Source organism: Epinephelus moara, chromosome 5 (genome assembly GCF_006386435.1).
Source record: "Epinephelus moara isolate mb chromosome 5, YSFRI_EMoa_1.0, whole genome shotgun sequence".
Taxonomy (NCBI): Eukaryota; Metazoa; Chordata; class Actinopteri; order Perciformes; family Serranidae; genus Epinephelus; species Epinephelus moara.
Window position 1 is genome coordinate 42,789,175 of NC_065510.1, and position 13,929 is coordinate 42,803,103.

The 13,929-nt window shown below is 40.8% G+C and overlaps 1 protein-coding gene and 1 long non-coding RNA gene across 2 annotated transcripts in view; one reads left to right on the forward strand and one right to left on the reverse strand.

The window, feature by feature from the left end:
- Positions 1 to 13,929, forward strand: part of LOC126390123 (perforin-1-like) — a 63,737-nt gene that overhangs the window by 18,485 nt on the left and 31,323 nt on the right. The gene's annotated exons all lie outside the window — the stretch shown is intronic.
- LOC126390156 (uncharacterized) lies at positions 7,123 to 8,722 on the reverse strand. The gene is made up of 3 exons (XR_007569932.1): positions 8,634 to 8,722; positions 8,067 to 8,136; positions 7,123 to 7,824 (listed from the first exon to the last, which is right to left on the reverse strand). It is a non-coding gene; the product is annotated as an uncharacterized LOC126390156 (long non-coding RNA).

Consider the following 13,929-nt stretch of genomic DNA (forward strand, 5'->3'; position numbering starts at 1 on the left):
GCACCTCGGCAGTGCCCAGGAGGTGAACTGGCACCTCTCCAGCTACCAGTCCACGCTCCATATTTTGGTCCGGACGGGGACTTGAACAGGCGACCCTCCAGTTCCCAACCCAAGTCCCTATGGACTGGCTCCATAACAACTCACAAGGTTCATTGACAAAACAACTGTCCTGTACTAAACATGTTTTTTTTTAAACAAATACAACAAGCTAACGTTATTAGCACAAGCCTATGGCATTTTACATTGTATTGACAGGAGGTCTGCGTCACTGCGACTAGGGTGACCGGATGCTTACAAGCCACATGTGGGACAAGGAGTGTGTTTGTGTGGGATAATGTAGGACACGTTACCGCAATGCTGAAACATAGTCTAGATTTTTAAACAATGTCCATCTTACCATAAAACATAAACATTTCTATTGAGACCAAGCTTATAAATATGAATAACAACAATTTGATTTGGTTGCACACAGTATGCACATTTGTGCATTGGGCATTTATTTTTTGCATTTATTTTGCACAGAGAGGTTTCAACAACATTTTTCTTTAATGGACTTTTTCCAATTAAGGGAAATAAATGCATTTGTCACAGGAAAATGATACTTGTAAAAACTGAAAAAATCTACTTGTAAAAACTCAAAAAAGAAACCTCAAGTNATAAATGCATTTGTCACAGGAAAATGATACTTGTAAAAACTGAAAAAATCTACTTGTAAAAACTCAAAAAAGAAACCTCAAGTTTCACAGAGCTTGTGAGATATTCTGATTGTATACATTTAAAGTATCAGCTTTTTTTAAGTTAAGTGCATGTTCTCAACTCTCAAAGGTCAACTAATCTGTGTGCAATAAAACAAAAAGGCACAACTGACACACAACTGACAACATTTTAACAGTTGTTTGTTTTCAGTCAACCTAAAATTACTTAAACCAAATAACTTTGTGCATCCATACACAGAACATAGGTCAACTGTTTTGCATTCTAATACATAAATAAGAATAGAATAAAATAAAATAAATATCCTGTGGAGTTTTCCAAAAAATAAATATCCACATATTTAACCAAAGCATCCTTTGTCACCTCAAGTCTCTCATTTCAACCTCCAGACTTAAAAATAGGCAAAAACTTAAAAAAAAAAGAAAAAAAAAGGATAAAATCTAACCAAACACCACATGAATACAAACCAAAGCTGGTCAGGAGGAAGGCAAACTAAAGTTCAAGTCTTTTTAGTTTTGTCCATCACCACAAAATAAGCAGGTAAATCCACATGCTATGCATTTTCGGCTCCATGGACAGCACCTGGTTGACACACAAAAATAGATTAAATCATTAAAATCTAGTACCACACTGGAGGGCCACAATATTAATTCCAAATATCAACATTAAGTTTCTTACCTTAGGTGATCTTCTCGGCTTTGTACTTTTTGTTTGAGCGTGCTGCCTCGAGTAAGCCCTTCTCCTTCAGTGCATAGGTGTAGAATTCCTAACAACTGTATCCAAGGTTGCATTTGACTTGAATTTCACTCTTGATAAGGTCCACAGAGCATTGGTTGCGTTGGTCAGTCCATGCTGCTAACATAAGGGAAAACACTCTCTCCACAGAGGCATTTGTGACTGGGATGCTGAAGAGAAAGGATGCAATAGCAGTCATATTTGGTGTCTTTGTGCCTTAAAGCAGGATTGACCACTTCTCCAAAACAGGGGCACTTTTGTCCACAATTTCCTGCTGGCGTGGTAAAGTCACAGAGTATTCTTCATACAGTTCATCCATGTCCAGTTTCTTTTGTATCTGAAGGACCTCAGCTACATCACAGAGATGGGAGAAAGTGAAGTTGCTCTTCAGTGCCAAGCTTGCAACAATGTTCTGGTAGTTGTCTGAAAAACCATACCACTTTTCAAGGTAACTGAGTGCTGCCTTGTAGAAATGTAAAAGATCACTCTTGATTGCTGCTGCCCTTTGTTCTGGAAACTGTTGGAGGATTGTGCTGGTTTCCATTCCAAAGAAAGAACCCATCTAGCTGTTGAAGCTTTGTTTTGAGAGTGTGCATGATGTCATACAGCTCACAGATGGTCATGTCCTCTCTTTCCAGCTGCAGCACAATGTCATGGAAGATCTTTAACCCGTTATTGAGGACAGACAGGTAAATCTGTAGCATAAGGGGCTGGCCATCACCATCCTGGTCATTTCTAAACAGCTTCCACAGTGACTCTGGGCAGTGATCCTCTCACAGTGAGAGAAAATAGCTCTTGATAGCTGTCCAGTTGTCATGTAGCCTTTTGACAGCAGGCCATAGACTTAACCATCTAGTAGGTACATGTCTAAGAACAGCCTGATACTCCTCTTCGACAAAGGCAAACACTGATTTCAGTTCTGCAGTACGTTTTGCAGATGCTGCAAAGTGACTGAATATTTTGTTCAGTGTGGACTCACTGTCAATATCCAGTCTGTCACCAGCATGTTTTGCACAGTTATGGACTACGTGAGCCATACAGTTTGCTTTTATGATGCCACCGTTATCTGCTTTCAACTTCTGGAAAACGTAATTATTTTTGCCATAATTAACACTTGCATTATCAGCAGTGTATGCTGAGATCTTGTCCAGTTGTAGGTCATTTTCTCTTAATTTGCTTGTTATCTGGCGATGTATGGTAGCAGATGACTCATCCCTATCCTCATAGAAATCAATTATCCTGTTTTTCAAACCCAGCTCAGGTGTCCAATATCTCACAGACAGAGGGAAAAGTTTTGTTTGATTTGAGGCATCTGAGGCCACAGAAAAAATGGCGTGTGACCATTTTTGTCATCTTGCACCATCGGTCTATTTAACTCACTTAAACAGGTCTGCACGGAGGCCGGTGCTAGGACATCAGTAACTATGGCCGCTGCTTTTGTGCGTCCACGTGAGATTTTTTTTGCAATCTCTGAGTCTGAAAAAATGACCGGAGCTAGCTTACTACCACAGTCTGATGACCTGTATGAATGCAAGTGCTGCACAGTGTGGTAAATGTTCATTATCTCAGCTGCTGTTGTCTGTTTGGCAGTCTTCTTTAGCTTTCAGGAGGAATGTTTCCATAGAGCGGCAGGTTTCTTTCTGAGCTAGCCGTTTCTTGTGGGTTTCACATGACGTGTGTCACTTCATGTTATATTCACCTCCATGTGCGATGGAGAAGTGACTTTGACAAAGTTCACAAAACACTCGCTGTGAATCGCCCTCCACTGGTTTCACTCATTAATAAACACGTCCCCATTCTTTGTTGTAGCTGCATCTCCTTTTCTTCCGAGGATTTTCCATGGTTTTCCGCCAAAATCTGCATTCAGGTAGCTGAGGCTCTTGCCTTTGTTTATTGTGTCAGTGGGTGGAGGTAACATTAGCGTTAAGAAGGATGGTGACAGGTTGATGAACTCTTGACCCCACATGTACGTTGATTGATTTACAGCGGACACACACAATCAGCGGACACACACAATGGTGATAGCCCTCTCTCAGCTATTGGATGAAAGTCATGTTTTGAGAAAGGTGACTGTCCTGCACTTTGGAGAGCCAGAGCCAATCAAATGCGGGATATTGTCTCAATTTACGTGACATGGGAAAAGTGATTATAATAGGCTCGTTCGAGATGAGCCAGGCCTGCGCAGATTCGATCACCATCGATCGGTGCACAATGCATGCCGGTTAGTTTTGTGTCCGACTTCATCCCGACCAGTGCCGTAGAAGGGCTCTGATCCCGACTTGCTTTGACGTATTACAAAAGTGGACGGCGATAAAACCGCGAGAGCGAGGCAGCCCCAGTTTTTAGAGCCAGGCGCTACAGTTGCTCTCCACCGACTGCACCGCCTGGCTCTCACCTGATCTAATAACTGATTGGTTTAGATGTTGGCTCAACAAGATGACGTTTTAGATAAACTTTTCATTTTTGTTGAATTTTAGAGATTAAGATTTTATTTGTCTGATTTGAAGGTTTATTCTGTGAACAGAAAACATGTTGTCTGACTGATGGTGAAGTTTAGTTGTCAGAGAGTAAATATATTAATCATAAACTATACAGAGTCTACTGTACTATATTAATATTGGACGGTTTAATTATTGATGTATTTAGCAACACAAAGACTTGATGTGAAGATACTTAAAATAACATCTGTACAGATGTGAAGCCCTGACTGTATCTGACTGATCTTTAATGAAAGCTGTTGTCTTGTGTATTTTTTTCCTCTGAAAATATGAACCTTATAGTCAAACACAGTTTATTCAGCCTGTGTAGTTGAGGGGACAGGTCAAACTGATATGATGCTGATTTACAGGAGAGTTCATATCAAATGGAGGATAAACCATGAACATAAATTACAGATTGCCTGTAAAGCATTTTAATAAATTAATCTATCATAATTGAAACAACTGGAGACTGAAAACAAACTGATATATGGATCTGATCACTTTTTTAATGACTTGACATCATTCCAGACAGGATGTAAGTGTGTCTGTGACTTCCTGTACGGACTGAAGGCTGTTGGCTATTTTTATTACTTTTACTATTATTTGAGTCACTGTGTCTGTTCATGTGTCAGCCGAAATGTTGCTGTAGTCACCTAAAAGCGTCAGCAGATGGCAGGAGCTTCATCTGAAGTACCGTACGTAAATATTCAAGCTACTGTATCTTCCACAACAAGTTCCTACAAATGTTTCACAATAAAAGCCTATTTAGAAAATGGAGGGATTCTCTCAGCTGAGGTTATAAGGGGCTTTAAATTTGAAACAAATTCAGGAAGTGTTGAGTTTAAAATGACGGCTCAATGCATTAACTTTACAAAGACAACGGAGCGGATAAAAAGTAAAAAAACACAGAGGGATTCATAAATAACGGCCCTTTTATAATGTAGTCTGTTTCAAATGAAGCTGGTAGCCTCTGCAGTTGTGGTGCAGTTGTGGTGAGTAAAAGCCCCGCCGCTATTTGTTAATGTTATTACTTTATGTCAGTCTCCATTGTGAGGATGTACCATTGTTTGCTAGCTTGATGCTAATGGCAGTACTCAGCGGGTTGACAAAGTGCCTCTGTTGTTTCACACCATCATTTCCCCCTTTTACTCTGTGTGGTAACATCCCTAGAGGAAATATTAAAAACGCTGGGGTGTTGTTGTCATACAGTTGTCTAAGGCAGCAGATCGTTCTGTGTTTCTACTGGTCAAAGTGACGGCTGTGATGGGAGAATTGGATCTCAGTGAAGGGCAAGTGGTCCATAACTTTAATTTTGGAGACAAAAAATGTAGGCTTAGCGCCCTGTGGTCCATTGCCCAATAGGAAATGCAGAATACTCAAAAGTACTTTGAAAGTACTTGAGTTACTTTACTCAGGGAGTAATGCAGTAAAGTAACTGGTTACTTTAAAAAAAAAAAAGTAACGCAGTAAAGTAATTTGATTACTTTCAAAGTAACCCTTATCCAACTCTGGCTACGCCGTAGGTTACGGCGTAGGCTCCAAATCAACATGGAGCCTAAGCTGTAACCTACACATCTGGACTGAGTGGAGCCTGGTGGGGATCAGTCCAGTTGCCAGTGATTGCTTGCTCCGTTGCCATTCAGCGACTAGCGAAACATCCTGCCGCCAATTTTTTACTGGAGTTTACCAGCCTGTTGCTCATACGGCATTTTAAGATAATTGCAAGTATGGCCTTTTTCTGCTTCCAATGTCCACCACTAACGTTTACGTCACGTCTCATCTTGTCAACGAAAATGAAACACAGATTCCGCCTTAGTTTTTATTATTGCTATCTATTCACAGCTCATCATCGTCTTGTTTTCGCCATGGAAAGCAGGTTGTTGACAAAAAAATTCGTCAGAGTTTTCATCATTCAGCTTAATATGTAGACATGAAGGGCCACTGACTTAATGGCGATATTTGACGAGTTGGCATGAGAACGCATTGGAAAAGAAACATGGTTAGGCATCTTTAAGTTTAGGCAAGTAGAAAAAATGTACAAATAGTGCATGAGAACAGCCTGACCATTAAGAACAACGCCTAGGCCAATGTGATATTTACTCCACAGTAAAGAGGTTGTTTCACAAGAAATTAAGATTCAAATTATGACACTGGGTCCTAATCCATAGGTTTTATAATTGCTGTTATAAGTCTTTTCATTTATTCCATGTGTACTTTTTGTAACCTTTTAATATGGATGTTTTCATGAATGCAAGCTTTGACTTTATTTTGTGAAACTGTTTGTGTAATGGTTATATTTTTTGTTATATAAAATGGAACAGACAAAATTTACTTTAGAGTAAAAGCACATGCATTTTTTGAAAGCTGTCATTCATCAGTTTCCTGTGATGATTGGAAATATAGTGGTGATTTAAACCATTAACAAAATATAATAGTTATTAATGGCATCTTAATGTTTTCATTTATGTCTTAACATTTACCCAAGTTTGCATTTATCTTAGCAGAATGTAAAAAAAAAATAAATGAAAAGCTGGTTTTGTTTGAACATTTCTTTAAGACAAATGAAGAAAATTCACTGAGAAACGATTCTCCTTTTGTGAAAAACAAGGAAATATCTGCACACTGAATAGTTTTAAGTCCCGTAGGAGGTATTATTTATTTGTGACATTGTGACATATGAGAAGGTTCTGTGGGTATTGAGGCTTATATAGTGAGGCTAAAAAAAAAAAACCATAACACAAAATTTGCTGATTATGTTTCTATTTGCCTCACTATAAAAACGTCACAATACCTTTGCCTGAGAAAGACCCTCTCAGAGTTGGCGAACAAGTGATACCTCCTTGGGGGCTTCAAAACTATTGTGTCCAGCTAATTCTTTGTTTTTCACTTTGATCCCTTTTATCGAGTCACATTCTTCTGTGTTAAAACTAGACTTCTAACAGAGCAGCAAACAAAGGTTACTCTCCAAAATCTGCTGGGTGTAAGGTGCTTAGTTATCTTCAAGTACAAAGTTAAAATAATCAGGCCCACACAGAAATGGACTGCTTAATTATTTGCCAATGACAATGTTAAACATTAATGCTTTATGTTTTATCTGTAGTGTATGATTTGTTTGTCCTTTCAATTGACAGTCAGATTTGATTGTGAAATACAACATTCAGTCAGTAACAAAGACAAAAGGAGCGCAAATATAAATAGAATTTATTGAAATTTTAAACAAGTTATAGATGAAAATAAAAAACTCAACATTGGCCATGACATCCTGGGCTATGATCAGGCCTAACAATATGTGTCCTAAAGGCCAAATTCAAAAGCAGTGACACTGCCAACTGTAAGCAGTTCACTGCGTTTGGAGGTGGTCTTTAAGACAATTAACTAATTTACTTAAAAACATATCATTTTCCCTAGGTGTGAAATGAACGCCCATCTTTCAAAAATAGCCCAGGACTGTCATGTCTGATGTGAGGGTGCTCAATTATGGCACCATTTAAACTATGAACAAATGTAGCCATAACACTGTAAACACATTTCCTGGCCTTATCAATCTTTGCTGGATTGCCACCAGCCTCCCACCTGGACCTTTGGGCCAATGAAGAAAATATTATCTTAATGCCAGGATGCTGGAGGTGAAGCTGGTGCAGGTCCTCCTTCATCATGCTGACCAGCTTGACACTGCTGACCTTCCCCATGTTGTTGCTGCCACATTGGATGATGAGGACATCTGATGCTGCTCTTCCTCACAGGGAGTGGGAAAAGAAGGAGAGAAGGCCTCTCCACTGCAGTCCACCCCAGCCAAACCAGCAGACACGGACGCCCGGCATGCTGAGGGTGCTTCCCAAGGTCTCTGCAGCTCTCTGGACACCACGCCGGACATAGCTGTCACCAATGCTCCACACTGTGCATATGAAAGTAAAATGAGTGTAATAAATGATTTAGGTAATTAAAAACAGAAAGTTAACTATAAAGGGTGAATCACATCTTTTTGTTGACAATACTATTATGTCACATCTGTAGGATAAAATAAAACAGGGAGCAACACCTCAAAATGTAGATGACAGTCTTTTAAATGCTTTCTTTTTGTCCTTGGAAGACAATGTAATAGCTGTCTAAAGTCAAGTAGCCAAAACTGGTACTTACAGTTTCTGCTGTGTGTAGCAGGCGTGGTGGAGACATCACAAGTGGCCATGACCTCAACACCGGTGATGTACTGAAAGAAATTAACATCTTGTAACAAGTATAGCACTGCCTTTCTTTCACAATTTCTACATTTCTTCATCATGTTCTAGATGATAATCTCGCAATGCACTGTTCATAACAGTAACGTACATTTCAGTCCCCTTCGGACTTTTATCAATGTCAAAATCATAAATATGTGCGCTGTTTGCAACAGCGGTGTGGGTACAAGCATATAATCTTTAATGTCAGCCGTTATGCACACTGCAAATCCAACTACTAACTCGAATTTCTTGTTTGGTATCAACAAAACTATCATGGTAAGAAAGAACACTACCGTTAAACTCCGGCGCTCGTTGCTGCGTTGCTAAAATGATAGCTGAAACAATGCTAACGTGCTAGTCGCCTAATGTAATTGTAAACATGATTTGTTTATGCTCGCTGACTAAACGAAACGTTCCTACAAAGTAGCTATAACATTAGCAACAGTTAAAAAAGGTCGTTAAAATATATGGTAAAATGCCAAATTACCGTATTTGTCCCAGCCGCATCCATGGTCAAGCCAGTATGGGTCAAGGCGAGCGAGCGCTTCTTCCTACATGCTCAAAAACGTAGGTGCTGATTGGCCGAAGAGGAGTCCTGTGTATCTGCGCTCGATTGCTCTTCCTTCATCCTTCAAGTACCCGGATGTCTGTCACAGTAAATTTGAAATTGAATTGTAAGAACTGAATGTGAAGATATATAGAGAGTTGAATTTTCAGTGAGGATCAAATTTGATTGGACTTCAGTTCCAAACTAATAAATTCAATTTCAAATTATACTATTTAGATTCAGTTTTTCAATGCAATGATTCAAATTAAACAATACAATTTCAAATTGTGTGATTCAAATTCAGTTTTTCAATGCAATTATTCAAGTTTAGAAATTCAAATATAAATGATTCAAATTCAGTTTCTGGTGGCACATATTTCAGCCCATCTTTATTTTAACTTATATTTGGTTCTTATATCAATTTTTTTCGCTTAATGTCAAATATTTATTAACAGTGTAGTGTAGTGTTGTGCTTTGGTTGTCACTGAGTAAAAGGGTTTTCGCTAAAAGTAAATTCAAACATTACATTTTAGCGAAAATGATAAAATTACTTCGTTATTTAGCTAGTTTTAGCTAGCTGGTTTAGCTCTAACCAGTGCGCGCGGTCCACCCTTCTCCTCTGTTTCTAAGGCAGTAGGCTACAGCAAGCGGTGGGAGAGATAGAAGGGCAGGTTTGTATGTAAATATTAGGGCTGGGTTAAAATAATCGATTCTTGCGATTAAATTGATCTTCACTGGAATGACCAGATATCGGTTCGTAAAATCGGAGATTGATCTTTTAATACACACTTTTTCCCACACGTGTGAAGCTTTAGCCCTGTTAATCTCGCCGGTAGTAAACGAGCTGAGCACTAAGCTATGAATAACCATAGTATTTAGAAGCTCCAACATTACAGGCTCTTTTATCAGTAACTTTTAGCTTACTTTTTTACTTTTGGGTGTAATTTATTATCACACTGCAACGTCTCCTCCTGCTGTCTGTGTGTCCTGGCTGCTGCACCACTTTTACGCACACACACAGACACACACACACAAACACAAACACAGAGAGTCAGTCAGTGGCAGTTCTAGCCTAAATGGTGCCCTGGGCGACACCCCCCGACGCAGTTTTTAAGGCCTACCTGACATAGTTATTGTCATGGACAATGTGTAACACGCTGCTCGCACAGCAGCACAGCACTGAACACACTGTCAATTGGAGCGGAGCCTGTGTTGCGTTCAGGCATTGTTATGTAAATAACAAATTCCAGCACTTGAATAAGCCATAGCACAACACAGCAGCATGTCAAGTGGCACTCCTTCCACACGTTGTGACAAAGTGCCACCCTGGGCAAACGCCCATTCAGCCCATATCAGGATCCGCTACTGAGATCAGTCAAAGTCAAAAGTAGCACTCTGTTACCAAAGCAAAATCTTTTTTTGCACTTTTGCACATCCTTGTGTCTCTCCCTCTTTCTTAGGCCAACAGACCACATTTTCACCCCCCCCCAACACACACACACACACACACACACACACACACACACACACACTAATACAGCCCATACACACTACGGTACTTGTAAAAAAAAAAGAGAGATCAATGGAAGCCAAAAGGACAAAGACCAATTTAGCAAAAGCAAAGCAAAGTCTTTTTTTGGTTTAGTCTTCAGTGCAGCATGTTTACTCAGGTAAAAAGAGAGAGGCTCAAAGAATGGCAATTCAGTGTGTTTTAAACCTTTTGTTGAACAAAAAGCGCCATCTAGTGGTCTCAGAAAAGAAAGAAAATGCTTAGTGGATAGTGCCGGCCATAGATATATATAATCTGTATATGATATCTATGGTGCCGGCGCCCCATGTATAGAAGTGATGGGCCATCCCCCCACTCTCTCTCTCTCTCTCTCTCTCTCTCTCTCTCTCTCTCTCTCTCTCTCTCTCCCCATTTCACACTGTCCTGTCCATTAAAGGCAAAAAGCCCCAAAAAATAATCTTTAAAAAAAGAAAATAAAGAAAATGCTTCATGAGGCTTCATGAGGCCATCACGAGTACAGACGTGTCCATCTCCAGCTTGATTCAAGGCACACACACATCAGTAAATCAAAAGCCTATTGACAGTCAGCGTGATCGATACAGTAAAAGTTGCTGCTGCCACATGTGGATACCACGGTTACCATGGTGTGTTTGTTTACGCAGCCATTTCTCCAGTGTTACTTGACACAAAAACAGATACTGTGACGGGCTGGGCTTTTCTCCGACTGTTTCACTACAGCAACTGCAACAACAACTTCACACACACACACACGCAAAATGTTTCATATTTCGTGTTTGTAACATGAAAAAAATGTGGGTTAATATTCCCACTAAACAGCAACTTCACACACACACACACACACACACACACACACACACACACACACACACACACACACACTTATTAGGGATTGAGTTGGGCAATATTTTAAATTTTTTCGCCCAACCCCATTAGGGATGCTTTCACTATCATTTTATCGCCCCAGCATAGTTTCTCTCCTGTGTCACTGTTTTGGCATTCAGGTATTTGTTGTATTGTCCTGTTATGTTTGTTTTGAAGTTCAGTGTTCAGTGTGTTTGCTGTTTTACAGCTGCTCCAATCAAGCTAAGTTACTCGTCTTTAGTAAGACACACCTTCAAACAAGTAGGGCTGTTGTACATAATGGAAATGCAAATCCCTGTCATGCTAGGTTGACATGCTGAGTCAAGCCAAACGAGCACGTGTATAGAAAAGGGGTAAAACATACATAATAACGTAACTGTTAGTATGTACGTGATTTTATTGTGAAAAGGGATATATAATGCTCATTTTCAGGTTCATTATTTTACTTTAGGTGTCTACTAGAATAGATTTACATGCTTTGTAACTTTGCAGACCTTGTACACACAAAAAAGCCATCAACATAACAACATACTGTAAGAGAGGTGTGGAGAGCCACACACACTACACACTGCACACTAAAAATAAGGAAAAAAAACAAAACAAAAGCACATTATGTCCCATTTAAATTAATTGTTGATTAAGCTGGTTCTTACTTGATGTAGGGAATCTATTTTTCCCAGAGGAACTTCAGTTACAATTGTCAGTGTGAAAAATATATTAATGTATACATGAACTAAAGCTAAATGTACATTTTGGGGGTTATATGAGGAGTATGAGATAGTCATCAGTGCTGGCCTTGTCTGGGCCCAGTGGGGGCAGCCCACACTGCATTTGGGCTTATTGAGGGCCAACAGTGCAGGGCCAGTACTGAGGGGCCAATGTTTTGCCAATGAGCAAATTCTGAGGGGCCCTCTGCGGGCAGCCCACTTGGGGCCCTCAGGCCAGCCCTAAGTTGACTGTCTTTATTTCGAACATGTAAACAGTGGAAACAAAACAAAAACAAAAAAACAAGTAGACAAGTAAATGAATACTAAATTAAAAAAGGCAATACTGAATTAAAAAAGGCAGTGGGCCCATAGAGACCACAAAATCAGTGTGGGCCCTGTCTGGGCTCGGTAAGGGCAGCATTTGGGCTTATGAGGGCCAGCAGAGGGCAGCCCACACTTAAAGCTACTCTTACCTTTCTTGCATTTCACACAGCACTTAGAAAAAAATTGAACATCCACAACTCCTGCCTCCCTCCAAAGTCCCATCCCCCTCCTCCTGCAACTCCACCTCCCTCCAAAGGCCTACTCCCCCCTCCTCCATTACGTCCTCATTACGTCTATGATAGACGAAGGTGTTGGCATGGTAACGTTGAGCAAATTCTCAGGGGCCCTGTGTGGGCAGCCTGTTTGGGGCCCTCAGGCCAGCCCTAAGTGGGCCTGTGCAGGACCAGTTCAGGGTTGTTTATAGTAACTTATTCACATGCCATTCCATTTCTTGTGCTAACTTCAACATTTGCGTATTGTGTTTCATATCATAGGCCCACAAATATTTATCCATATCTCATAATTATCAGGCGTTGATCCTCTGCTGACCCTCCCTGTGTCCAAGGATATTCATTTATTTTAAGCAGACTAGGCTATTTAATCATGCCTTATCTTTTTATTTTTTTATTTAATACAATGTGGTGACCACTGTATGTGAATGCATGAATATGTCAGACCTGTGTAGCACTGGATTTAAATTGAACTGTCATTAAACTGGAGCTTCTGTGCTTTGATTAACTGCTGTGAAAAACATGACCCTCATCCATTTAAAATCAACATTAGTTCTTCTGAGCTCATTTTGGTGAAAGCAAAGCAAAAGTAGTGTAATAAGTAAGTTATTGCTCTCCAAAGAGAGTGATATTGTAAAGTTACATTACTGTCAAATGAAGGTCACAAGTAACTGATTGGGGAGTGCTGTGCAGTCCACATGGGGAGGACATTGACAGTTTGACCGACTGCATCACAGACTACATAAACTTCTGCGTGGAGAACACTGTACCAACCAGGAAAGTACGGTGCTTCTCCCACAACAAGCTGTGGGTGACCCCTGATCTGAAAGTGTTTCTGAATGAGAAGAATAGGATTTTTAGATCAGGGGACAAAGAAGACCTGAGGAGGGTCCAGAAAGACCTTAAAAGAGAAATAAGGAGGGGCAAGGACAGCTATTGGAGGAAGTTAGAACATAAAGGTGCGGACAGACCAAACCAACATCAAAGAACTAGCGGCGACGAAAGCCAACTGTTGCGTCGTCTACATCGCCTCACGTCGCCCTGTGTCAGTTGCATTTGAACACACTACACGGACTACATCCGACGGCCAAGTAGCACAAACGTTCTGCGCCTGCGTGAGAGAGAGCGGAGTGAGAGAGTGGTACATCCTGTCAGCCGAGGGGTTTCCTATCTGTGCAGCCCAGCACCGCAGCACCTCTATGGACTATTACATCCAGACAGTCCCAGTGTTTCCTCCACAGGCTCCACTTCACTCAGCTGCTCGATAAACCCGCTGCTTCTTCCCACTATAACCTGAATAACAAACCAGGGCTCGGTGCTCCGGTTGGATCCAAACGGAGAGCCGGGGCTAGCTCAGAGACTAGCAGAGGCTAGCTGGCTGTGCTTCCCTCCGGTCATGCTGCGGCTAACGCTCCGCCAACTGCTCCTAGCTAGCCCCGGCTCTCCGTATGAATCCAAACGGAGAGCCGGGGCTTGCTTGGAGGCTAGCGGAGGCTAACTGGCTGTGTTTCCCTCTGCTCATGCTGCGGCTAACGCTCCGCTAGCCTCACAGCTAGCTCCGGTTTGTTATTCAGGTTAAAGTG